This window comes from Dama dama, chromosome 5 (genome assembly GCF_033118175.1).
Source record: "Dama dama isolate Ldn47 chromosome 5, ASM3311817v1, whole genome shotgun sequence".
Taxonomy (NCBI): domain Eukaryota; kingdom Metazoa; phylum Chordata; class Mammalia; order Artiodactyla; family Cervidae; genus Dama; species Dama dama.
The window spans coordinates 40,663,655-40,689,129 of record NC_083685.1 but is presented as its reverse complement, the minus strand read 5'-3'; the positions used below and the strand labels follow the sequence as shown (position 1 = coordinate 40,689,129).

General features: G+C 33.9%; 1 long non-coding RNA gene across 1 annotated transcript in view; it reads left to right on the top strand.

The window, feature by feature from the left end:
* The window catches only part of LOC133055774 (uncharacterized), a 246,020-nt gene extending 221,882 nt beyond the window's left edge, over nucleotides 1-24,138 (top strand). The window contains exons 4-5 of the long non-coding RNA XR_009692702.1: nucleotides 20,645-20,716; nucleotides 24,088-24,138. This is a non-coding gene — a long non-coding RNA (uncharacterized LOC133055774). The remainder of the gene's footprint in view (nucleotides 1-20,644; nucleotides 20,717-24,087) is intronic.
* The last annotated feature ends 1,337 nt before the right edge of the window (nucleotides 24,139-25,475 follow it).

Sequence of the window (25,475 nt, the reverse complement as noted above, 5' to 3'; positions counted from 1 at the left end):
CTTTCCTTCCAAGGAGTAAGCGTCTTTTTTTTTTTTTTTTCATTTATTTTTAAGCGTCTTTTAATTTCATGGCTGCAGTCACCATCTGCAGTGATTTTGAAGCCCCCAAAAATAAAGTCTGACACTGCTTCCACTGTTTCCCCATCTATTTCCCATGAAGTGATGGGACCAGATGCCATGATCTTAGTTTTCTGAATGTTGAGCTTTATGCCATTTTTTCAGTCTCCTCTTTCACTTTCATCAAGAGACTTTTTAGTTCCTCTTCACTTTCTGCCATAAGGGTGGTGTCATCTGCATATCTGAGGTTGTTGATGTTTCTCCTGGCAATCTTGATTCCAGCTTGTGCTTCTTCCAGCCCAGCGTTTCTCATGATGTACTCTGCTATAAGTTAAATAAGCAGGGAGAGAATATACAGCCTTGACGTACTCCTTTTCCTATTTGGAACCAGTGTGTTGTTCCATGTCCAGTTCTAACTGTTGCTTCCTGACCTGCATACAGGTTTCTCAAGAGGCAGGTCAGGTGGTCTGTTATTCCCATCTCTTTAAGAATCTTCCACAGTTTATTGTGATTCACACAGTCAAAGGCTTTGGCATAGTCACTAAAGCAGAAATATATGTTTTTCTGGAACTCTCTTGCTTTTTCAATGATCCAGCAGATGTTGGCAGTTTGATCTCTGGTTCCTCTCTCCTTTTCTAAATCCACCTTGAATGTCTGGAGGTTCACGGTTCACATATTGCTGAAGCCTGGCTTGGAGAATTTTGAGCATTATTTTACTAGTGTGTGAGATAAGTGCAATTGTGTGGTAGTCTTATAAAAGACTATGTAATATATAAATAAAATGAAGTATTCTCAAAAAAGTAGGGAAAATATATATTTTCAATGCTCCTTTGACAAACACTTCTTTTTATTGGTGTTTCTGCAGTATAATTAATATCATTTTGAAGTGGTAAATGCCAAAAGTGTAAATATATACTACATTTTGCTGCTTCATGCTATTTTCACAGGCAAGTCTTCCCCAGTGTTATTCCTTCTACTTGTACTCCAGCATTCTGACTCTGGGGTTTCCCAGGTGGTACAGTGGTAAAGAATCTGCCTCCCAGTGAAGTAGGCACAGGAAACATGAGTTAGATTCCTGGATCAGGGAGATCCCCTGGAGGAGGAAATGACAACCCACTCCAGTGTTCGTAACTGGGAAATCCCATGGACAGACGAGCCTGGGGGGCTACAGTCTTTGGAAGTGAAAGTGAAAGTCGCTCAGTCATGTCTGACTATTTGCAAGCCCATGGACTGTATCCATGGAATTCTCCAGGCCAGAATACTGGAGTGGGTAGCCTTTCCCTTCTCCAGGGGATCTTCCCAACCCAGGAATTGAACCAGGGTCTCCTGTATTGTAGGTGGATTCTTTACCAACTGAGTTATGAGGGAAGCCAGTCTATGGGGTCGCAAAGACACGATTGAGTGACTGAGCACACACACATTTGTTCATCTCTTAGCTCAGCAAATATGGTGCCATCATTATGAAATTAATAAGGCAGGTAAATAAATTTGATGCTTTTTTTCTTCTACCTTTCTCACCCTATTTTCTGTAATAGCTGGACACCATGCTGTTTAAAATTTGGTGACAATATGATGGTATGAATAGAAGTTTGACAGTTCTTGCCTTAGGCCTGAGAAAAGGGATATGTTAGAATTAGTCACATGGAAATTAGAAAAAAAAAAAATGATTCACTTCTCTTCTGTTTTTTAAGTGTTAAAATTTTAGCTCCTAAAGGCAACTGAGGAGAAGACAATGGATTCAGGCATAACAAGGAAATATGCATGCATTTTTAAAAAAGCATACAAAGCATTTCTTACAAAGCGTACAAAGAATTTCTTTCCAATATTGAGTTTAGATAGATTCCCTAGGATTCAGGAAGGAGAATGAAATGAGAGGAAAAGCAAGATGAAGAGCATTTACTTCCACTTGCCCTCTTCCCTTCTGTCTCCTCACTCTCCTCTTCCCTCAGTCTCTGCTGCCCCATGCCTTTGGCAATCTCATTTTGGCAGGTCAAGAAGTGACTCAGTGCTCTAGTCCTAAAGAATTCTGTGGTTGGAAATTAAGGTGACTAAACATCAACCTTAACTCATAGCCAGGAACTGGTGGGCATGGTGGTAACCATCATGCCCCCCACTCCAGTATGGTTAGATGATAATTGATACCTTGACGTTAAGTCATCTCTCAAGAAGCTACATGAAAACCTGGGGCATTAGGAGAGGGTTTCCTAAATGAGTGATGTTTAAGTTTTGATGATCTTGTAGAATGTGAGCTCAAGAAATTCAATTGAGTTATGGAAATTTATTCAATAAGTTTTTTTTTTCTTTCCTACGTGTTTGTGGCCTGAAATTGTAGTAATTGAATATCTATGGGATTAGAACAAAGGATACAGATTAAACATTAATCTGCAAAGTCAAATATATTATGCATGTTGAGTAGCTAATGGAAAAAGACTGGCATATTTATGGATTAAATTGGTGATAAGAGCCTGCACAAGAATAAATCTATTCTTTTGTGGATAATTATTTTTCTTATTTTATGCTATGTTTAGGGAGTGGGGGAGGGAAAAACTGGGAGCTATGGATTAGCAAGTGTAAATTGTTTTATATAGGATGGTCCTACTAACATGGCACAGGGAACTGTAGTCAATATCCTGTGATAAACCATAATGAAAAATAATTTAAAACAATAATGCTGATATGTGTATAGCTAAGTAATTTTGCTGTACAGCAGAGATTGGTATAATACTATGAATTGACTATGCTTCAATAAACAAATTATAAAAAGAAAGTTTAAGAAAATGTATTTTAAAAATAATATTCTAATTCCTTCAGAACAAGAAAATACATTAATACCCATGTATGCACTATAGGTTATGCTGAAACATTCTTAGCCTCATTTACTTCACCCGTACCTTTTTATAGTTTTGCATTTCAAGTATTATGTATTCAACTGTCATGAATGGTAACCTCAAATGTTTCCTTATTATTCCCTAGCAATCATGATGTATTTCTCTAAACCTTTTCTTTCCTGAATGCCTTTTCCATAACTTTTCCCCTTGGCTAAACCTTCTGATTTATTCCTAATTTTACAGAGATAGAAGAGGAAATCAATTGAGCTCTTCCAGTTTCTTACCATACCAGTGTTTCATCATCTATGACCATGTACTCTGCTTCTTTGCCATATTCAGGTCAATATTTGTATGTTTACACTGAATCTTTTCCTCCGTGTTTATTCAAAGACCACATTCAAGCGATTCTTCCCTCTCCTTCTGCTTTTCTCTCTTGTTACTACATCCAGCCTAAAACAGACAAACAAACAGAAATTATAATGACTTCTAACTAAAAAGAAAAAAAACAGCATTCTTTGATGCTCTTCCCTTATTTCCCTCTGGCTATTGTCTCGTTTCTTCATTCTCATCTAAAGCAAGTTTGACAAAGTGGCAATGTGTATTTGCAGTTAGTAATTACTCACATTCTCTCATGGAGTTTATGGACTTTCTGCTCACCCACCCAGTCCACAGATAATGTTCTTGAAGTCACCAATGCCCAGCATTTGCTGAAGTTTCTGGTCAGTTCTTAATCCTCTCATCCTTTGGCTTCTCTGCAGCATTGAATACAGATAAGATCTTCCTTGTCCTTGAAGGGCTATTTTCACTTGTCTTCCACTTTCCCTCCTACCCTATTCTTTGTTAATCAAACTGCCAGACTAACAAAAACAAAATTTGCATGTAGTACATTACAAAATTGCATTATAGTTGATTTACAGTACTGTGTTAGTTTTGGGTATGAGGAGGTGCATCTTAAATCTTTGGACTAATTGAAGAAATATCATTTTTAGTGGACTTGAATTGAAAATATTTGCAATAAAATAACTTGTTTAAAGGACAATTTAGATATTAAATTTTAGCTTCTATTTGATGAACTTTAAAAAAGGAGACATATTTAATATTCCATTTATATTCTGATGACTTTTAAAGATACTGGGTTTTAAAAATTTGTGAATTATTCCTTTTGAAAGAATAGCATAAATTCATCCAGTTATTTTAAGTGAAGCTTAAAAAAGAGAATATGTAAAGATACAACAGAGATGCTGCTGGTAATATAACTAACAATTTAGTATGCAGAAAAAATTATCAATTAATATGCTATACATTTATATCATTTGTGGAAAAGAAAGAAGTTGATAAAAGTAATTAAAACGTAGTCAAACTTTGGGAGGAACTGTTTTTCTTCAAGAATAAGTACACCATTTTAAGAAATATTAAAATTGCTTATTGGTGAAACCCTGCATTTTAAAAAAGATTCCTATTTGTTATGATATTCCTTTTTAAAATCAGTATTTATCTGGGCCTTAGTTTTTGTTATTTTTTTGGTAACATCTACCCAAAGAAGCTGCAATAGATTATCTGGCTTTCCCTTCTACTATTATAAAGGAATAATAGAAAAATAAAATATAATTACAATAATAATTATTATATTGTATTATATGAAATGTATTATATGGGAGCTTTAAGTAACACCAAACATTATCTCAACTTATTTTAAATAATAATGAGTTTATTATTACATAATAAAATGTCTGGAGTCTCATTTCAAGGAAGACACAAATTTGTTAAAACTCAAAGCTAGTCTTTCTGTGATGGCATCAAAAACTCAGGTTCTTGTCACTCAAATCTTACTATATTAATTCCCTCATGATTATAGTATGATAATGTGCTTAGTCGCGTCAGTCAGTTCCGACTCTTTGCAACCCCATGAACTGTAGTCCGCCAGGCACCTCTGTCTGTGGGGATTCTCCAGGCCAAGAATGCTGGAGTGGGTTGCCATGCACTCTTCCAGGGGATCTTCCCAACCCAGGGATGGCAACCAGGTCTTCTGCATTCAGGTGGACTCTTTACTGTCTGAAAAACCAGGGAAGCCCAGTCAGACCATAGCAGGTCCAAATAGCCCATCTTAATACTCTTAATGCAGAGTAGAAAAAGGATTAGTTTTTACCTTGTAGCCATGTTTACTGTTAACACAGAATTTCACAGGGATTTTTCCAGTGGAGTATTTTTCAAGTCTCACTCAAGTCAAGGGGAGTGAGATGATCTTCTTTAACCTAAGGCAGTCATTATTTCCGCAAATAAAATGTGAGAAATTTGAAGACCAGAATTAAAGTCAGGATCCAACAGATACGGAGTAGGAGAAGGAGAAGAAACCTATTGGATAGAGAGCCCACAGTATATGCTACTGGTAGGAGTCAACCCATGTGACAAAGAAATTGGCAATGATAGTGATAATAAATGCTCACATATATTACTTTAAAAACAAAGCATTAAAAATTGGAATGTATTTTGTTTTAATGTGACATCAAGTAAGTGTACTTTTAAAATATCAATAACTGTGTTATATTTTACAAAAGATTCCTGTATCCACACAGGTCATCACAAACTGACAAGAATTGGCATAGACACTCAGGGGAAGACACAAATCATCAGAAATCTTTCCTGAATCTTTTCTTTGATTCAACTAACATCTTTGAGAGCCTGGATTCTGCTAGTATGAGGTTGACCATAATGTTTGTTCGAGTTTTTCCATACAGTCTTATGGAAAAACCTGAATGAACTATTTGGCCAACCACCTGCAATGCAGGAGATCCAGGTTCGATCCCAAGTTGGGAATATCTCCTGGAGAAGGGAATGGCTTTCCACTCCAGTATATTCCAGGGAGAGAGGAGCCTGCTGGGCTATAGTCCATGGGGTCGTAGAGCCAGGTATAACTGCACAACTAACACTTTCACTTTCAGTATAAAAATGATTTAAGTAGCTCCTGCCCTCAAGGAACTAATGAGTATGAAAGATAGATGGTGTGACAACTACAAAAATGATTGCAATATGTGAGTAAATATCTGAAGAAAATGGAGGCACCCAAGTATGCATCTCTCAGTATTTCCTCCCAAAATAATGCTATACATAATAGCATTACAAAAGGTAAAATAACACAAAGCTTCACTATCAATCATAGCTTGGAGTCAGAAAATGCCAAAACTTCAATGTAACTATAAATAAAAGAAAACCAAATTCTAGTGAGTGATCTTTTGCCAGACTGGTGGTGGCAGAAACCCAGCAAAGGTTGACTGAGATTAACTGTGATGGAGGGAAAAGAAAGGAACTAGAGATGGGCCTAAACTTCATCTGAAACCATCACCAGAAAGAATCAGATCATCCTCAGCAGGAAAATATTTAGAAGTGTCCTGGTGAATCAAAGATAAGTTTTAGAGAAGACTTAAAAATATACATGATAGGAAGTAATAATCTTTGGGATGCACAGGTTTTGGTGAAGAGAAAAGGCAAAAGGGAAGAAGGAGGCACCCTTTGGAAACTTGGGTTGAAAAGAAGAAGAAGAAAAAGGGAAAACTTAGAATCTTGCAAGACAAAAGAGAATCAATTAATCGGAATATGTATATTATTCTCTACCAGTCAAAAAAGAAAGAAACAGTACTAAAATATCTGCACTAATAGATAGGAATGTTCTAAATAGTATCAGAATTATGAGGTACATTAAAAATCTCTATCACTGAAAACTATTGATAGTAAAAAAGAAAAAAATCAATTGAGTCAAAGCAAAACTAGAATGATAAGTATGTAAAGCAAAAGAAAGCATAAAACAGAAACAGTATAGATAGATAAAAGCTAAAATTAATGAGATAGAGAATAGAAAAGCAATAGGTCTATTTATTAAATCAAAATCTTGTTTTTTGAGACAAATAACAGATAGTTACTTATATAAACAAAAATAAATACAAGAAAGGTAAACCAAAATTAATGAGCTTAGTTGGTAATGAAAAGTAAATCAAGACATGTAGGAAGAATAGGAAGAAGGGACTAAATATAGTATAGAAAGAGTAATGAAGGGATGACGCTCAGCATATTTCTTTGCTTAGTTTGGCTTTTAGTATGTTGGTGATATTTAACATATGTAAAATGTAAATAAATAATTAAAATTAACCAGGACATGGGGAGAATCCAGAGTAGAATAAAATTAGTAACAAGCATAACTGTGTTACATAAAATTAACATAAATATACTGAGGGATTAGGGAAGAAATTAACCAATTAATTTTGGAAAAGCACATTTGACTTGATATTGCAAAGCCACAGAATAAAATGAGTGGATACAAGTATAGTAATTTTTTTTGCAAAGTTATGGGTTAGCAATTTTGAAGCTACTTTGCAAACATTGTGGATATGAAAACTAAAGGTTTCTCACTTTCAGAGAAAAGTGTTACAAATATGGAAAGAAGTAATACTCAACTGAACTCTCTTGTGTTGGATTGGAATTAGATATATACAGACATATGTGTATACATATATACATTATTGTTTGTTAGCTTTGCTCACTGAGAAGCAATAAAACCCTAGGAGCAATGAGCTCAGCTGGCTTCCACAGCTTGATTTCTTAATACCATTCTCTAACCAAAGACATGAGACTAATTTGCAGAAGTGATCCATATTTGGGTCAAGGAAAGTTTGAACTAAGCCTGCATGTTGAAAGGACACAGGAACCAACTTGAAGGAGCTCCCAGTGACCAAATATGGTATAATCAAAGCCACAAAATAAATAATTGTAATTTTGAATGTTATTCATAAAAGCAAACAAAAATCTGTGAGTTCCTTAAGTTATAGGTATTGAACAAATAAATTAAAATTTATTTGTAAATAAAATTCCACAAATAAATTGTAAAAATAAAATTTTACAAATAAAATTTATTTGTAAATAAAATAAAAATAAAATTATTTGTAAGTAAAATTCCAAGTAATAAATGGAGAAGGAAAGATGGAAATTAAAATCACTATATGGCAAGCCACTTTGGCCACCTGATGCAAAGAGCTGACTCATTAGAAAAGACCCTGATGCCGGGAAAGATTGAAGGTAGGTGGCGAAGGGGGCAACAGAGGACAAGATGCTTGGATGGCATCACTGACTCAATGGACATGAGTTTGAGCAAGCTCCGGAAGGTGGTGAAGGACAGGGAAGCCTGTCCATGGGGTCACAAAGAGTCGGATGTGACTGAGCACCACAGTAGTAATTGCTGCATCAATGAATGTGCTACAGTTGGAAAAAAATATGGGGTGTAGGATTATTGAATAATCTCAAGTTAGATGTCTAAAAGATTATGAATTATGCAGGAAAATTTTAATTTACTTTTTGGAAAAAAAACTGGTAGACATCATCTCAGTCAACTAGTAAGAGACTTACTGCCATCACCTGTCTCCTGATTTGATGCACTGAGAGGAGGACAGCATCCCTTATGTGGAATTCTTATCAAAATGTAAAACCTGAATTTAATCATGGGGCAACATACTTGCAGTGAGGGCTAGGCCATAAAATAACTGGCCATTTTTTTTTCAAAAGTGTCAAGGCCTTGAAACCTAAGCAAGAAAAGAAATACCGTAACTGATTATCGAAAACTAAGGAGACTTGACATCTAAATGCAATGTGAGATCCTCAGTCAGATCTTGGGTCATAAATTTTCTCTAATGGGAGAAGTGATTTCTATACATTGTTTAATATTGTAGTATCTATCACTGTTATTTTGCTGATACTTTCCTATGATATATAATATATTAGCTTTTAAAGAAGTTTAGTGAAGAGTAAATGGGAATACTTTGCACTACTTTTACAATCTTTTATAAATCTGAAATTGTTTCAGAAAAGAAATCTAAAAAAGAATATGAAAGTTAAAAGAATCATACATGGCATTATATGTAATGATAACAGAATGTATAAAGTCAAAACTGGAGCCATATGCATATGAGAATAATTTGGTCAAGAGGTTGTCAGAGAGAGTCATTAAGGAGGATAAAATTTAATTGGTTTTGTAAAAAATTTAAAAATTCTCTAGAGGAGCAGAGATCTTAAGAAGCTAATTTGAATATTCTGGTAGGGAGGTATAGAAAACAGCCTCCCCTAGTGGCTCAGTGGTGAAGAATCCTCCTGCAATGCAGGAGACCCAGGTTTGATCCCATGGTCAGGAAGATCCCCTGGGAAGGGAATAGCAACCCACTGCAGTATGCTTGCCTGGAGAAGCCCATGGACAGAGGAGCCTGGTGGGCTACAGTTCATGGAGGTCATATAAGAGTTGGACACAACTGAGTGACTAACATAGAAAATAGCCCTTTTCCATCTTATCTGACTTTATCTCATATCACCCCTCATTGACATAAATTCCAAGAAATGCACTTTATTGTATGTTAATGCAAGCAGTGAGTAGCCAAGAGGGTATTTTTAGTAAGGAATGGATGTGTGAAGATTAACTTTCATAGACATTGAGTCCAGTCATTTGCTCCAAAACATTGAAAACACAAGCATAGTAGGGTTACCTTATAACCAAACTTTCAGCCCATTTCAGGGCCTCGGGCACATCTGGGTTTATTTGGTGAACTGAGAAGACAATGCCAAAGCCTTTGACTGTGTGGATCACAATAAACTGTGGAAAATTCTGAAAGAGATGGGAATACCAGACCACCTGACCTGCCTCTTGAGAAATCTGTATGCAGGTCAGGAAGCAACAGTTAGAACTGGACATGGAACAACAGACTGGTTCCAAATAGGAAAAGGAGTACGTCAAGGCTGTATATTGTCACTCTGCTTATTTAACGTATGTGTAGAGTACATCATGAGAAACACTGGGCTGGAAGAAGCACAAGCTGGAATCAAGATTGCCAGGAGAAATATCAATAACCTCAGATATGCAGATGCCACCACCCTTGTGGCAGAAAGTGAAGAAGAACTAAAGAGCCTCTTGATGAAAGTGAAAGAGGAGAGTGAAAAAGTTGGCTTAAAGCTCAACATTCAGAAAACTAAGGTCATGACATCTGGTCCCATCACTTCATGGCAAGTACATGGGGAAACAGTGGAAACAGTGTCAGACTTTGTTTTGGGGGGCTCCAAAATTATTGCAGATGGTGATTGCAGCCATGAAATTAAAAGACGCTTACTCCTTGGAAGGAAAGTTATGACCAACCTAGACAGCATATTGAAAATCAGAGACATTACTTTGCCAACAAAGGTTCGTCTAGTCAAGGCTATGGTTTTCCCAGCAGTCATGTATGGATGTGAGAATTGGACTAAAAAGAAAGCTGAGCGCCGTAGAATTGATGCTTATGAACTGTGGTGTTGGAGAAGACTCTTGAGAGTCCCTTGGACTGCAGGGAGTTCCAACCAGTCCAATCTAAAGATTAGTCTTGGGTATTCACTGGAAGGACTGATGTTGAAGCTGAAACTCCAATGTTTTGGCCACCTGATGCGAAGAGCTGACTCATTTGAAAAGACCCTGATTTTGGGAAAGATTGAAGGAAGGAGAAAAGGAGATGACAGAGGATGAGATGGTTAGATGGCATCACTGAGTCAATGGACATGAGTTTCAGTAAACTCTGGGAGTTGGTGATGGACAGGGAGCCCTGGTGTGCTGTGGTTCATGGGGTTGCAAAGAGTCGGACATGACTGAGTGACTGAACTGAACTGAACTGAGAAGAGAAGCCCCAAACAAAGTTATTTCTACCAGGTGGAGGAGCCTCTTGAAAAAGAATTCATGCTTTGGCCATATCTGGCAACTGACAAAGTGGCAGGAAGTTAGTTTTGAAAAATCTCTCAGCAAAACAACAGTAACATTGACTATGATGATGATGACAAACTAACTGTATCAGAATAATGTGTCAGGTACAATGGATTTAAGCTGAAAAGAGAGACTTAACATGCTGAATGGGAAGAATGGCAAGGACTAGACACTAGGCTGGGGTCTACATTTAGATCCCTAATACAAAAGGAAGTCAAAGTAAAATCTGAAAGATGCATTTCACTACACAGAGCAAAGCAGGGTTAGGCTGATTGTGATCTCCCACTACTCTCATAGAAACTTTCAGCTTTGGCCCCAAGTCCCTCAGCACTTGTGGTTGATGCCGGCAGCAGCCACAGCTTTTCCTTTGGTTTCTCTGGTGGAACATTGGCAAAGGTTGTCAGCAAATTGGTTAGAAGGAATTAGATCATGAGCACATTTGTTAAATATCCCAGAACAATGCTCAAAGTTAAAAAAACCAATAGTTAATATTGAGACATTTTAAGTTCTAGCCATTTTGTGAAACCATTTTGATGGTTTCTGTTTGCTGGGGAAACCAGAAAGGAAGAGCCTCTTCTCCAGTTCCTTCTAAAGATCTACAGGGATTGGATATGGCTGTTCTTTGTTCTTGAGACTGACTTGGTCTACCAAGCTGAGTTTCAATAAGCAGCAACTGATATTACCCTTTTAAGTAAAATCTGAGCAAAATCAGTACAATCACTTGAATGTATTATGATTGCAAATGAATGTACAACATAACCTCCATAGCTAAAATGTATTTTTCAGTGCCCTCTGCTGTATGTCACCATCACATTGCTGTTTTTCAGGCAGTGTAGTTAATGATCGCTGGACCTCTAGCTGCATTTGTGGGCATGTGTGTTGTTTGTGGAAAGGGTACTGGGAACATAGAGTAGAAAGGTGTGAGGTGACTGCATTTGAGTGTTTGACTTATCTTTTAAATTTGTTTAGTTACATTTTTTTAGTGTCCTACCTTTTGATCTTTCTCTGCCACTAAGTGGTAGATTTCTTCTATATTTTCACCATCAAAAACTGTATGTATGTTACCCTAATGTCACAATCATAGTCAAAAAGTTTCTTTTTTAGGCCCTTTGAATAGTTGACTTTTAAAACATCCTCATCTTTCTAAATACATTCCAGACTAGCCTGGGTTTTCTTTTGTGTTTTTGCTAGTGATTCTGTGTATAAACCTTTAGGATATGCATATATTTTCAATCACATGTCCTATCTTCACTTACCTCACCCTGGACAGACAAAAAAACATTTTTTTTCCATTGTTGTTGCTTAGCTATAGTACTATATATACTCTCAGATCTAGAGTTTTAACGAATTTTCCTGATATTCAGGTTTCATGTGATTGCAATCCAAACAAAACGCCTATTCATTTTGCCACTGAATAGGAAATGATCCCAGTTAAAGAATACTCAGCCTCCTTGATGGTTTGGTAATAGATTTCTTTTTTAATTTGATAAATATTTCTGTTTTATTTTTAAAATTAATTAATTTATTTTAATTGGAGACTAACTACTTTACAATATTGTGGGGTTTTTTGCCATACATTGACATGAATCAGCCATGGGTAATAGATTTTAATACCATCTTTTTGGGCAGGTAAACACCCTAGCTGGGAATTCTTCCAAATGTCCAAGTTTTCCTTGCCTTTAAGAACAAGACAGTTGGTATTGGAGCAAAACTCTGGGTGCAGTCAGTTGTCTGGGCACAGTCTTCTCACTGCTAAGGATATTCCCATCCAGCTCAAGTTCACTGCTGCTGCACAAAGATCTGCCCAGGGTCTCAGGGAACATGTGTGTGAATAAAACTCCTGAGATGGTTGATACCACCTATTACTCCTGGTACTAGTGAGGATTTAGGGCAAATACTGGAAGGAGGAACCGAACACTATGATATAATTTCACTCAAACATGGGTTGCATGAAAAGACCAATATGGGTAATGGCAGTCTTAAGTTAAAAAAAAAAAATTACCATCCTCTACATACAACCCCAAAACATTGTCCTCTATCTTGATAGTTATTCTAAGCTCTTGATAATATTTCTGCTTCCATATTATATATCTATACTTTGCCACTTCTTAAATTCCATGTAAGATAATAATAGTAAAAGGAAAAATAATGACATGCTCATGAAAAACCTTCATAATTCAAAAATAAGCTATCAAGTGGGTCATCTTGTTTGTCTTGAAAGCAAATATGTGAAACAAATAGGAATTTTATTATTCTTATTCATTTTTAAGTCTGGATACCAAAGTATTTAAGTGATTTGTTCATGGTCATATAAACACATATTAACAGGTTGAGGTCCAGGTCTTACAACTATAAAAATCAGGACTGTTCCTAGCAGGCTCTTCTCATATTCCTCCTCACTGGTTCTTTCTCTTGATTTCTTTTATTCTGATATTATCCATATTTTCCCAGAGTATTCAGTTACCTCAATGCTTGCTTTTTGTATAACTTCTTAATTCCTGTCTTTTTGAATCCCTCATTTATAACTTCTTTCACTAAACCTTCATAAAATTATAAGATCATAGGTCATTAATCTTAGAAGGCATAAAACTTTAGTCCAAACTTCAGAGAAAGTTTATTTTTTCCCCCACAAAATCCAAGATGTATGTTTTTCTACTCTTTCTTGAGATTCTCGTTTAAATTTTGATCCTAGTTTTGCCACCTGAAACTAATGAAGGTTTATTCTTTTAATACTCAAAGACAGATTTCATTTCCTGAAAAGTCTTTTTAGGTAGGCTTTATTAATCTTAATTTTATTAATTATTCTTCCTTGGGTTTCAAACCAGCTAGAGATCTTTTAGATTCAAATGATAAAAAAGCATGATCCAAACTTATCTTAAAAAAAAGAATTTATTTTCTTAAGCAACTGAGATATCTAGAATCAGACTACAAGATTGAGCTGGTATAGAGCTTCAAAAACACTCCCATGTTGATTGTAGAAGAACAATATGAAGGAATTCCGGATTAAGGGGAATGTTCTGCATTATGACTATGGTGCTGGATACTCAACTCTATTCATTTGTCAAAGGGCGTAGAGCTACATATAATACACCATAAAGAGTGTATCTTATTGACATAAATCTAAAAAATCAGTTAGGATGTGGGAATAACCCAAATTGGAATGGAATGTTTATCCCTACTGTATTATGGGAGAAAAACCAACTATCTCCATATCATCCTCTCTGACAGTGGAACAGAATAACACAGAACCATAACCAGATTTTTTTTCATACGTAGCAGATGAATTTTCTGGCATTGCATACGAAAGAACCAAGGAGAAACAGAAATGCCTTCTTTGAATATTAGTATGGCCAAATAGTCAAAAGCAAGATATTCAATGTAAAAAATAATGTAAATGTGTTGTTTTGAGTTTACTAGGTTCACTATATGGAATTATATTAATATGTGATATGGTAATCACATTTACCTCAATATAGTTAATCAGAAGAAGAAATAGTCATTAAATCCCGAATCCATTCCTGATCAGGACTCAATTACTTGTGTTGAAATCTCAAACCATGTAATATTTTATGTCACTTGGGAAGTTTTTACAACTGTTAACCCTCATTTTTTTTTTTTTTTTTTAATTTAGAAGAGAGTAAACTAAGTGATTTCTCCAGGTTCTTACATCTTGTTTATTTGATTATACTCATTGACTCACTTTATTCAGTTTCCCTCTCAGTATTTATAAGGGCTTTTCTTCCTGTCAAGGATAATAAAATGTGAGACACAGAGTAGTATTTATTGGCAAGAATAGTACAGAATTCTATTCACGAAAACTGTAAGCAGTCTTTGTGAAAAATACTGCTACACTGTACTCGGGTCAAAATGAAAGCTTTTAGTTCATTATATTAACTCATTTTTTAAAAAGTCATTTTATATCGAGGTCTTTGCAGCAGAATGCCATTATCAGAAATATGGTTCACTTAAAAACTTAGGAGTATTTTTTAAAAACCCAGCATTTACTAGCTAAAGTACTTATCAGCACTTAAAAAGATTTAGGAACCAAAGTTGTATTTATTTTTAATTCATCTAGTAAACCATGCAAATCTTTAAGACACTGTGTTTGTCACCACACTTCAAGCATTGTCAGTTCACTGGATTTCATGATGTCTAGGATGCTTTATAGTCATTGAAGATGTAATTTCTTTTCTTTTCATTAAGTCAAAGACATTCTTCTTTTACATAAATATTAATATAAGAGTGAGACAAGCATCCAAAAAAACATGTTTGACTTGATTTTGTTTTTCTCATCTTCATTCATTTTTTGCTTCATTTATATTCTCCTTTCTCATCCCTTTGAATAAAAAATGAGTTGCTTCTTAAACTTTCTGGTATAGTTTAGCATTTATTTTTTAAGTAACTTTTTCCATATGTTTGTTTTTACCTCAGTGAAGTCTCTGTGTCTCAACGTTCTTCACTCTCTACTCTTAAAGTAAAGAAAAAAAAAAAAACAACAAACTTTAGCTTTCCTTGTTGTGTTTGGCTATGATCTGTAAAATCAGTCATTCCCAGCTCTCTCCTAAGTTTATAATTTTAATTAGCTTCTGTATAAAATTTCCCTCCTGACTCCATTGCCCAGCTAAAAGAAGTTTCAACTTCCTCGACTCCCAAGAAGTGAGATGTGCAGGAAAACAGTGGTTAAAGGATTAAAAAGAAACGCTTAGAAATCCTATTCCTTCTGTGAAGAAAATTATGTCAAGTTTTGCCGTGTTTTCTGCTTGGCTTCAGAGCTCATGACTGGCCAACAATAATTTGATGATTTAAAGTGGCTTTTGGCTTTCCCTTTTAAAAACAAGATTAGTTATGTATGTCATGTGAACTCCTGCATTTGTGGTAGCACACACTAGAATTAAGGTTATTACTCTTTTTTCCATTACTGATGCTGTCTTTACTCAGAAGTTTATCAAGGATATTCCTTCTTGAGTTGGAAATTTTAATGCTTGGTCTCAGAGGTTGACCAATTACTGTTCATCTGAGCTCATTCAAATCTTCAAAGACAGAGTCAAAACAAATAATGGAGCATGGTAGAGACAAGTATGCTAATCCCTCTGAAAGAAAGACAAATTAGGCAGTATCTATGCAATCAAGGCAGAATGGGATGTAAGTGAAAGATACAGTCATTCCAGTTTTCCAAAACCTTTCACCAATATCCAACTGGAAGTGGAATTTAGGAAAAAGATGTGATCAGGCTGTAAGATAATATATTGAGAATGAAACTCACCTATTCTATTTTTCATGTTTCTTCTGTCCTGAAAATAAATTCAAAGTTCATGTAGATTACATGATTTAGGTATGCATTTTATTTGAATGTAATTATTAATTAAAACTTTTCTCACTTGCTTTTTTGACTTCACACTTGTTCTCCATGCTCTCTAGAAGACCATAGATTGTGGCTCAGAGAGATTTTACATCTAGTATCCTCAATGTCAGTGGAAAATGAATGGTGTTCTGGAGCCGGCTCATTCTGGATCCTGAGAGCTGACTGTTAAATATTTCGGGAATTTGTGAGCAGTTGTTAAACACAGCTCCTGTTAAAAGATAAATACATAGTAAGCCATATTAAAATTTTACTGTTTCTTAATTATTGTACTGTATGTCCCTGAGGTTGTTGCATCTGCCATATGGGAATACTGCATTGCACTGTTCATCCATTCATAACTCTGTATTCCTGAGGTGGTTTATATCTGTTGCATCTTCCATGTGGGAATACTGCATTGCACTGTTCATCTATTCATAATTCTGTGTTCAGTGATGCCATGTGGGTGGTTTGCAATTGGCCGTAATGGTAGTATATACACTGTGTGAGTGGAAAATGCTGCTCATCAAAGCTTCCTCTCACACTTTTTACTCCAGAAAGTTAAAATTTTATCAGCCTACCACTGGATATAGTATACTTAAAAAAAGAGAACCTAGAATTAATTAAACTTCTTAAAATTGCATTATCCAGGGATCCTCATTTATCTTGACTTTTGATTATTTATATTTATATAATTATTATTATATTTTTATGATTATTCTAGCTTTCCCAGTAGGAAAAATTTGAAGTTAACAGATGTTGAATAAGCTTGTGTTTCTGCAGCTTCTATCCCATTGTAAAAACTGCCTTCAAATTTACTTAGAAAATTGGAGAATCAACTTATACAAGTACTAAAACCAATAAAATAGTTCAAGAAATTTAATATATGATCAAGATGACATTTCAACTCACTAGGAAAAGGTTAGAAGATTATAATTTTAGAATGTACAATGTTAGTAGGTAGGGGTAGCATTTATTTTAGTCACTTTAGAGGATAACTAGGCCTCAAATTTGTTATTCACATACTTCAAGTTCTGGTAATGTTGCTCATATTTACTCTGGAAAAACACATTCTATATCCCCAAGGTGCCATGTACAGCAAAGTATTAAAAAAATTGATATATTGTAACATAAGAATAACCAAGACAGTCAATAAAGAAACTGCTAAAACATGGTACTATTAACAGTTATATATCCTCAAGCTATTCTATGTAGTGAAAATTGTAAACTGCAAGCTGATTTCCACAATATGTATCACTTATGGATAAGTGGAGGGAGGAGATGAGAGGAAGGGAAGGAGCAGAGAGAAGAGAGGAAAGGGCATTTTCTGCACACATTCACACATGTCTGTATAAAATGACCTAGAAGCATACATAGTAAATTCATAATTATAGTTGATACTCATCTTTCCCTGTATTGTTAGTTTTAAAATTATTTTATATTTTTATGTGTTATCTGAGTAATGAATATTAGTAAAATATTTCATCAGAAAACACTTCCTGGCAATATTATATTTTACCACATAAAGAGATAAAGCATCCCTATATTTACATATTTGCTTTATGAATTCAACTAGTCCAGTCTGTTGAGTTTTTACCTATGTATTCACCTTTGAACCCACTACCCACTTCAAGATACAGATCATAAGATAACTAAAGTATACTGCAGGTGTATACGATCCCACTTTCTCTTTTTATTTTTTTAATTAAAATGGGAAATGATAATGGAATTGAGGAAAGTTATAAATATCACATCTATCTTAGTGACAGCTCACAGATTGGAACATCATTTATATGGAACAACATTTATGTCTACCTAGTAAAACAGCAAGATGAAAATAAAATACATGTTGACAAAAATATGTTGTGTACAAAAAGTATAGGAGTTTAATGATATTATGGTCAGAGTCTTCCTTGATTTGTCAGCACATTTGATTTTCATCTAATCCAATTATGACTCTTTCCTGTAATATGATTATTTCATTACCATCAGGATAACAGCTAGCAGTTATGAACTAATCAACAAGCTATTTTTGCTTTGAAAACAACTGGGTAGCATTGTTTATTTGCTGGAGAAGTTACTCTTGTACTTTCCTGTAGGTGATAATTGCTTTCCAGTTAATAACTGCATTAGATAGAGTAATGGTTTTGATGGATAGAAAAAGTAGAACCATAAACAGGTGTCTTATATTATTAGGTGATCTAAACCTTTATCTAGACCAATGGTGGACTTTAGAAGAGTAGGTTTTATATTTTATTCTAACTGTTAATGATGCTTTGTTTGATTATGAGGCTGGTAAAACATATGCAGAGCCTTGTAGAAGCTACAAAATAATGGTTCATTTAGCTTATATTATTCCTTATGAAGACCTCACAGAGCTGACATGTGAAACTCAGTTTTCACTCTTCTTTCTAATATAAAACGCACATGGTCATGCACACACATACACATATACTTCAAACAAGTGGAAAAATATAGAAAATGTATAATGAATATACATACATCTTCATCTAGGCTGGTGACATCTGACTAGTGTACAGCATTTGCTTCCTTTCTTAAAGATCACTTTTAAGGAGAAATATTATTTTTATAGTTGAAATTATATTTGTGCCTTACCCTGTTCTAAAGTTTGTCCTTTCCAGAGAGAAAGGCTCTTTGGATTTGGTATTTCTCATCTTATATATGTTTCATACTTTTTGTGAACATACACATTTCATATATATTTCATTCTTTTGTGAATATATATAAATATATTTTTTTGTTTAGCAAGTTTTATAATTTCCCATCAATTATATCATATTCCATGTACTTTTTAAAAATGTACTTGTTTCTTTTAATTCAACATAGTTTTTGAGATTTAGTCAAGATAAAACATCGAGTTCTGTTAGCCTCAAATCTTCTCTGGTCTGTGAAATGTTGTTATTGTCATACAGTTGCTAAGTTGTGTCCAAATCTGCAATTCCAAGGACTTCAGCACCCCAGGCTCCTCTGTCCTCCGCTGTCTCCCAGCGTTATTCAAGTCTGTTCAAATGCATGTCCATCAAGTCAGTAATGCTGTCTAACCATCTCTGGCTCTGCTGCCCCTTTCTACTTTAACCTTCAATCTCTCCCAGCATTGAGGTATTTTTCTGTTGTGTCAGCTTTTTGCATCAGGTAGCCAAGGTATAGAAGCTTTAGCCCCTCAGTCCTTCCAATGAATATTCAGGGTTGATTTCCTTTAGGATTGACTGGTTTGTTCTTACAGTCCAAGGGACTCTCAAGAGCCTTCTCTAGCACCACAACTCAAAAGCATCAGTTCTTTGTCACGCAAGTCTTTTTTACACTCACATCCAATGTGTAAAATAGTCATTACAAATAGAGTGGTTCTCTTCCTTCAAGAACCATTATTTCTGTTCCTTCTGGAGATGAATAGTATTGTTAATGCTATGACCAGTCAAAACTGTTTGCACTTTTACTACATGTATATGTATGTAGAAGTAATTAATTATATTATTTTGTGTGTTTGCATGCTGTAATTATATGTGTTTTGCCTTTTTATAATTATGAAATTTTATTTTTAATTGTACAATACTCCTTGGAAATAAAGCCTCTTTTTACTTGTGTTTATATAGCCACTCCAGACTTCTTCCATTTACTATTTGCATACTTTATCTTTTTCTAACCTTTTATTTTCAAATCATTTGTTCTTTTATATTGAAAGGCAACTAGCATATAGTTGAATCTTGCTTTTTAAATTTAGTCTGATAACCTGCTTTTTATTTGGAGAACTTAGTGCATTTATATTTAATATAATTGCCAATATGGTTGGTTATAGTTTTCTCATTTTACATTTTTTCTCTATTCTGCCTAAATTTATTTACTTTGATCCCCATCTTCACGTGTTAAGTATTTTTTAATATGCCACTTTATTTTAGCTATAACTCTTTATATTTAAGTTTTTTCTCTAATAATTATAAAACATTTCTGTAAATGATCATAGTACCAATTTGTCTTTATAATTGTTGGCAAAGGTCATTGAGAGAACTGCTAGTTGACCTGTGAGCTGAACTTGGGCAATAGGAAGACTCCCATTTCCTTCCCTGTCCTTGCAATGCATGTTTTGTTTGCCTTCCCCATTTGAGAAGTTTCCTGAGGACACAGCTTTGAGATAGTAATGTGGTATTGAGACCATCTGGGTAGTATATGTGACTAAACTCAGTTAAGGCCTCTGTATAAACTTTTAAAATTCTGGCAAGCAGGTGTGGAGACCTACTCAATTTGTTTGTCTCAGGCTGCCTAAGACAAGCCTCGTATGTGAATTCTCTTGCTTATTAAACCTGCCACCTACCATTTGGAGTAATCTGCTTCTTTTTTCAGTCTATCCCAGCCCTCTGCACATGGGGGTCAGATTATACCCAGGGAACTCCCGGAGGTTGCCAATGAGCAATAATGGTCTACTTTGTGTAAAGTGTGAAATGCTTGTTAATAGTTTAATTTCATTTACTATAACCTCATCCTTTGTGATAAAATATGTATTAGGTTTATCGGTATAAAAAATTCAGTAGTAAAGGATTATAAATTTGCTACCATGGATCATTTTTTCTTTTCAAAAAAATTAAAAAGAGAGAAAGGAAAATATATCTTATTTATCCATAAGACTGTCATTTTTGTCATTTTATTTTTTTCTTTTAGATTTGAGCTTCTATCTGGTATGGAGTATAATCCCTTCATTTTTTCGGCAAGTGACAATGTTCAATAGAAATGGTGAGTGTAGGTATCTTTTTTATTTCCAGTTTAAAATTATGGCTTCTCATGTTCCTTAATTTGAATAATATTATTGGAGGTTAATCATGCTTATTATTTTCTATATTAGTTTACTGAGTTATTATCATGAATGAGTATGTAATTTTATTGAAGTCAACTATATTTAGGGGGATGATCATGTTTACCTTCTTCAACCTGGCAATATAGTAAGGATTATATCTAGAATTTCTATGAAGCCAACCTTTCTATTCTTAGGATGGAGATAATTTGGTCACTTTTTAAATATCATTTTTTAAAAAATTGTATGAAATTTGAATTATTTCAAATTTTTACATTTATATTAATGAGTGACGTGAATTTTTAATTTTCTTTTTTTAGTACAATCCTTTTTCTGATTGGTTATTCCTGAGTACATTCAGTAATTCTGTAGCAGTTCTTCAGTATGTTAATGGCAAGTTGTCTCAGATTTTGTTTCCCTGAGAAGGGCCTTAATTTTATCCTCATCTTGACTGGTTATTCTTCTGGGCATATATTAATTATTAAAACTTAACTTTTCAGCACTTTAAGTGTATTATTGCATTTTTTCTGACTTCTATGTTTTTTTAATGAAACCAATCAGAGTAAATTTATTTTCCATAATTTTTTCCTAGTAATTTGTATTTTCTCTTTGGTTGCTTTTAACTTCTTTCTCTTGGGGTTCTGTAAACTTTTATGATTATACATTTAAGTTAGATTCCTTTAATTTATTATATTCAGTTATTATTGCATCATGAAATAAAAGTTTAAGCAGTACCCTAAATGTGTTCAGGTCTCAACCATTATTTTTTCAAATTTTGCCTCTCTGAATCCTGTCTAGTCTTTCATTCTGGAAATCCTGTTATTCAAGAATTGAATTTCCTCATTCTATACTTGATGATATTTAACCCATCTTTCCTATTTTCTATTTCTTTGTCTCCCTGTGTTCTGATCCATTATCCCCAAATATTTCCCATCTTTTCTATGAGGTGTTTTCTTTCCTTATGTTTCTATCTGATTACTATATTTCATTATTATTTAAAATATACCTATAGTTTTATATGAGAGGATTACTAGTTGAAGTGCTTAATGATCTGATTACGTGCGTGTTATGCCTGTTTACTTTTGCTTATAGGGTATTATAATTTTGGATTTGTAAGCATCTTTTTAATATACCTTCAGCTGTGAGAATCCTGTGAAGCTTGAAGGAGTGTTTGATTTATTTTCACCAGGGACATATTTTATTTGTTGTATTTTAAATTTCAGTGATCCCTATTCAAGCAGATAATATAAATTTAAATACCTATTATATGTCATGGTAGATCCATAAAATAAAAGATTTGATTTACTTCTATCAGAGACCTGTTTTTATGTTAAATCTTTAGTGTGCAGTGGTCTCCATTGAAACAAAAAAATTAAATTTAGAAATCTATCATATGTCATAGTAGATCCATAAATAAATATTTCTTTATTCTGTATGGTTTATATACACACAGTAGATTGACCTAGCGGAGAAATACTTTAGATAAATTTCACTTTATAGTAAAAGTTGCACATAATTTTTTCTTTTATAAAAATGATTTAAAAATTCTGAGTGATAACATGGAAAAAGATTTATAAATGATTAAAGTACTATGAATACTCATTTACCATGCTCAGTTAAAATATTTACATAAAAGTGGTACACTGTAATTTTGAGGGGCAGTTTTACTAATATAATTACAATATTAGGAAAATACTTTCAGTGATACATGCCACCAGGAACTGAAAATTACAGAAATAAATTAGCACTTGAAGTGTACAGTACCAGAATTTTTAATAACATAAACCTTTATTACATTCTTAGTGGATGTGATAATAAAATAATAACATTTTTCACACATTACTTCAGAGCTGCAGTTATTTGATTTTTATAGAAGTCCTAAAAGAGGTATGGCAATATCATTATACTCATTTTACATATAGATAAACTTAGCCTTTGTCTAAGTATGTTACTTTCTTTCTAGTACATGGAGGTAAGATTGAATCCCAGATTATTTAACACTAAAATCACTACCGTGCTAAAGTGAAAGTGAAAGTGACTCAGTGGTGTCTGACTCTTTGTGACCCCATGTGAACTATGGTCCGCCAGGCTCCTCTGTCCTTGGAATTCTCTAGGCAATTCTACTGGAGTGGTTAGCCATTCCCTTCTCTAGGGGATCTTCCCAACCCACGGATAGAACCCAGATCTCCCACATTGCAGGCAAATTCTTTACTGCTTGAGCCACCAGGGAATCCGAGATAAAAGAAATACTTGGTAAACACAAAACAAAACAACAGCAACACATCTCAAAGAAGTTTTTTGTACACTATGAGTTTTACTAATTCTTTTGATTAAATGTAAAGACTTGTGGAAATAGAAAAAATATTTTAAGAAATAGAAATATTGTAATCTAGATTTTCATTGAATTGGTTTTCTTCTGTGTGAGACTTACACAACTGTAATTGCAACTTTTTAAGTATCCTAGTGGTTAAATGTTGAATCACTGGGGACTAGATTTGTCATGCAATAAAAAATAAAATGATATATTTCTTTACTTAATTCAACAAAAACAAATTATGTAAGATGATCTCAGATCTTGTCACACTGCAGATTTTCCTTGTTAAATCTAACAGTAACCAACTGTTGGATGAAGCTAGAGGGTTTCTGTGTTTGATATGTTTCTATCTAGTTGAATATAGCACAATTTCAGCATCTGAGATTTTATTAAGAAAGCATGTATGAGTTAAGCTTTAGTTAAGTCTGTAACCAATAATGCTTTTATCTCTTGCAAATATGTGACTGATAAAATATACAATATATCTATATCTATCTGTCTCTGTATAAGATGGAGTCGGAAATGGCAACCTACTCTAGTACTCTCACCTGGAAAATTCCATGGACAGAAGAGCCTGGTAGGCTACAGTTCATGGGGTCCCTAAGAGTCAGACATTACTAAACATACTTTCTGACCTGATAGATCTATCATATGTATATCAGAAAGTGACCTCTTATATATCATATATATAAGAAGATATAATGCATAGGTATTTTACTTTATTTCCTATCTTGTAAAATAAAAATGTTGCCTGAGGAAGATATTGTAGATGATGGTTTATTTTACTGTCAAACACTACTTTGATTTTATATATTTTGTTGTTAGTCAATGAGTCGTGTCACATTGGGCTCTGAGTTCACATTATTTTACTTTGGATATAGTTTAGAAGTTATAGTTGATGTATAAATGTTTACCAACAAATGTAAATTATTATGTAGTATTTATTTTGCATATTATTTAAATATACATATTCTTCTTAATGATATTCATATGTTTCAGGGTGTTATTTATTATCTTTGTAAAAGATTTACTTCTACATCCAGGCTAAAGGTATGTGCTTATCTATTAATTTATTTGAAATTGTTCATTACAAGTTACTGAATTCCACAAATTCTTCCATAAATATTAGTATTAATGATAAAATGGGAACAATTCAATTGATTTCATGGATTCAAGTATTATCTTATACAGTTCTTTGAAATAAAAAAATATTAGATACACAGGAGTTTCAAAACTTTTTAGCATTATACTTCAAATATGTGTGTGTGTGTGTGTGTGTGTGTGTGTGTGTGTATATGTGTATATATATATGTATATATATATAAAATATACAAAAACTTTTATGACATAGTTGGAGGCTATGTGGGAACTATTCAATATCTTAGATCTAGAGTTGTTTGCTTGCTTATTTTTGTTTGATGTGGTTGCAAAAATTTTCCTCTTGTGTTCTGATTTGTATTTTCTTAATTAATGAGACTCCACTTTCTTTCACTAGAGTTATTTGTTTTTTCAAACTATTTTTATTGCAAAGAGTTTATTAAAATATGTGAAATGTATGGGGAAAAGATAGCTAGAAGGTATATCAATGCTCTATCAATTTTGAGAGAATATTGAATTTGAATTATTCAGTGTCACCAACTTTCACTTATAAAAGCAAGAATTAATTGTAAATTAAGTTATTTTTAGTAGAAACTTGCATAATACTTATATTTTATATTTATATTGTTTTTCATTTTTTGCAATAATTAGATATTACATTAAGAAGCACATTATGTTTGAAATCAAGAGTGACATAAGAGATTCCCCTTTTTTAATATAAACATGCACTTGTTAAAGAATCACTCACATTTATACTGTAATAGTGGTAAGGAGTTATAAACCTCAGTAAAATATAAATCAAATAACTTCTTTCACCCCTAAAGTAATGTCATAATTAGAAATTTTCTGCAAAGAAAACTGTGTCTAACCTATGCTGGAGGCAACACTGCCATGAAAAAGATCTACCACTGTCACAATAGGGCAAGATATAGTCAAGAAAAACATCTTTCTTTGACAATTCATTTTTTCGCCCATGACATAAGTTAGAAAAGTTTTCTCCAGGTCAGTTTTCCCATAAGGAGAAGATCACTTGAAAGCACTCAGCATTTTCTCACAACAAAAGTATCTGGCAGTGTTTTTTTTTTTAAAAAAAAACTCTCGCTTGTTGGAAAAATCTGGGATTTAAAGAGAGAAAATTTATTAAGCCAAGGCAGAAAACAGTGTCAGGAACTCAGTACAACAGTAATAAACAGTCATCTCCTGATGCCACACGTCACAACTCATGGAGTCCTGCTGGTTCATTTCTTTTACCAATCACATAACTGTGTTTTATAGCAGTGCCTCAGGAC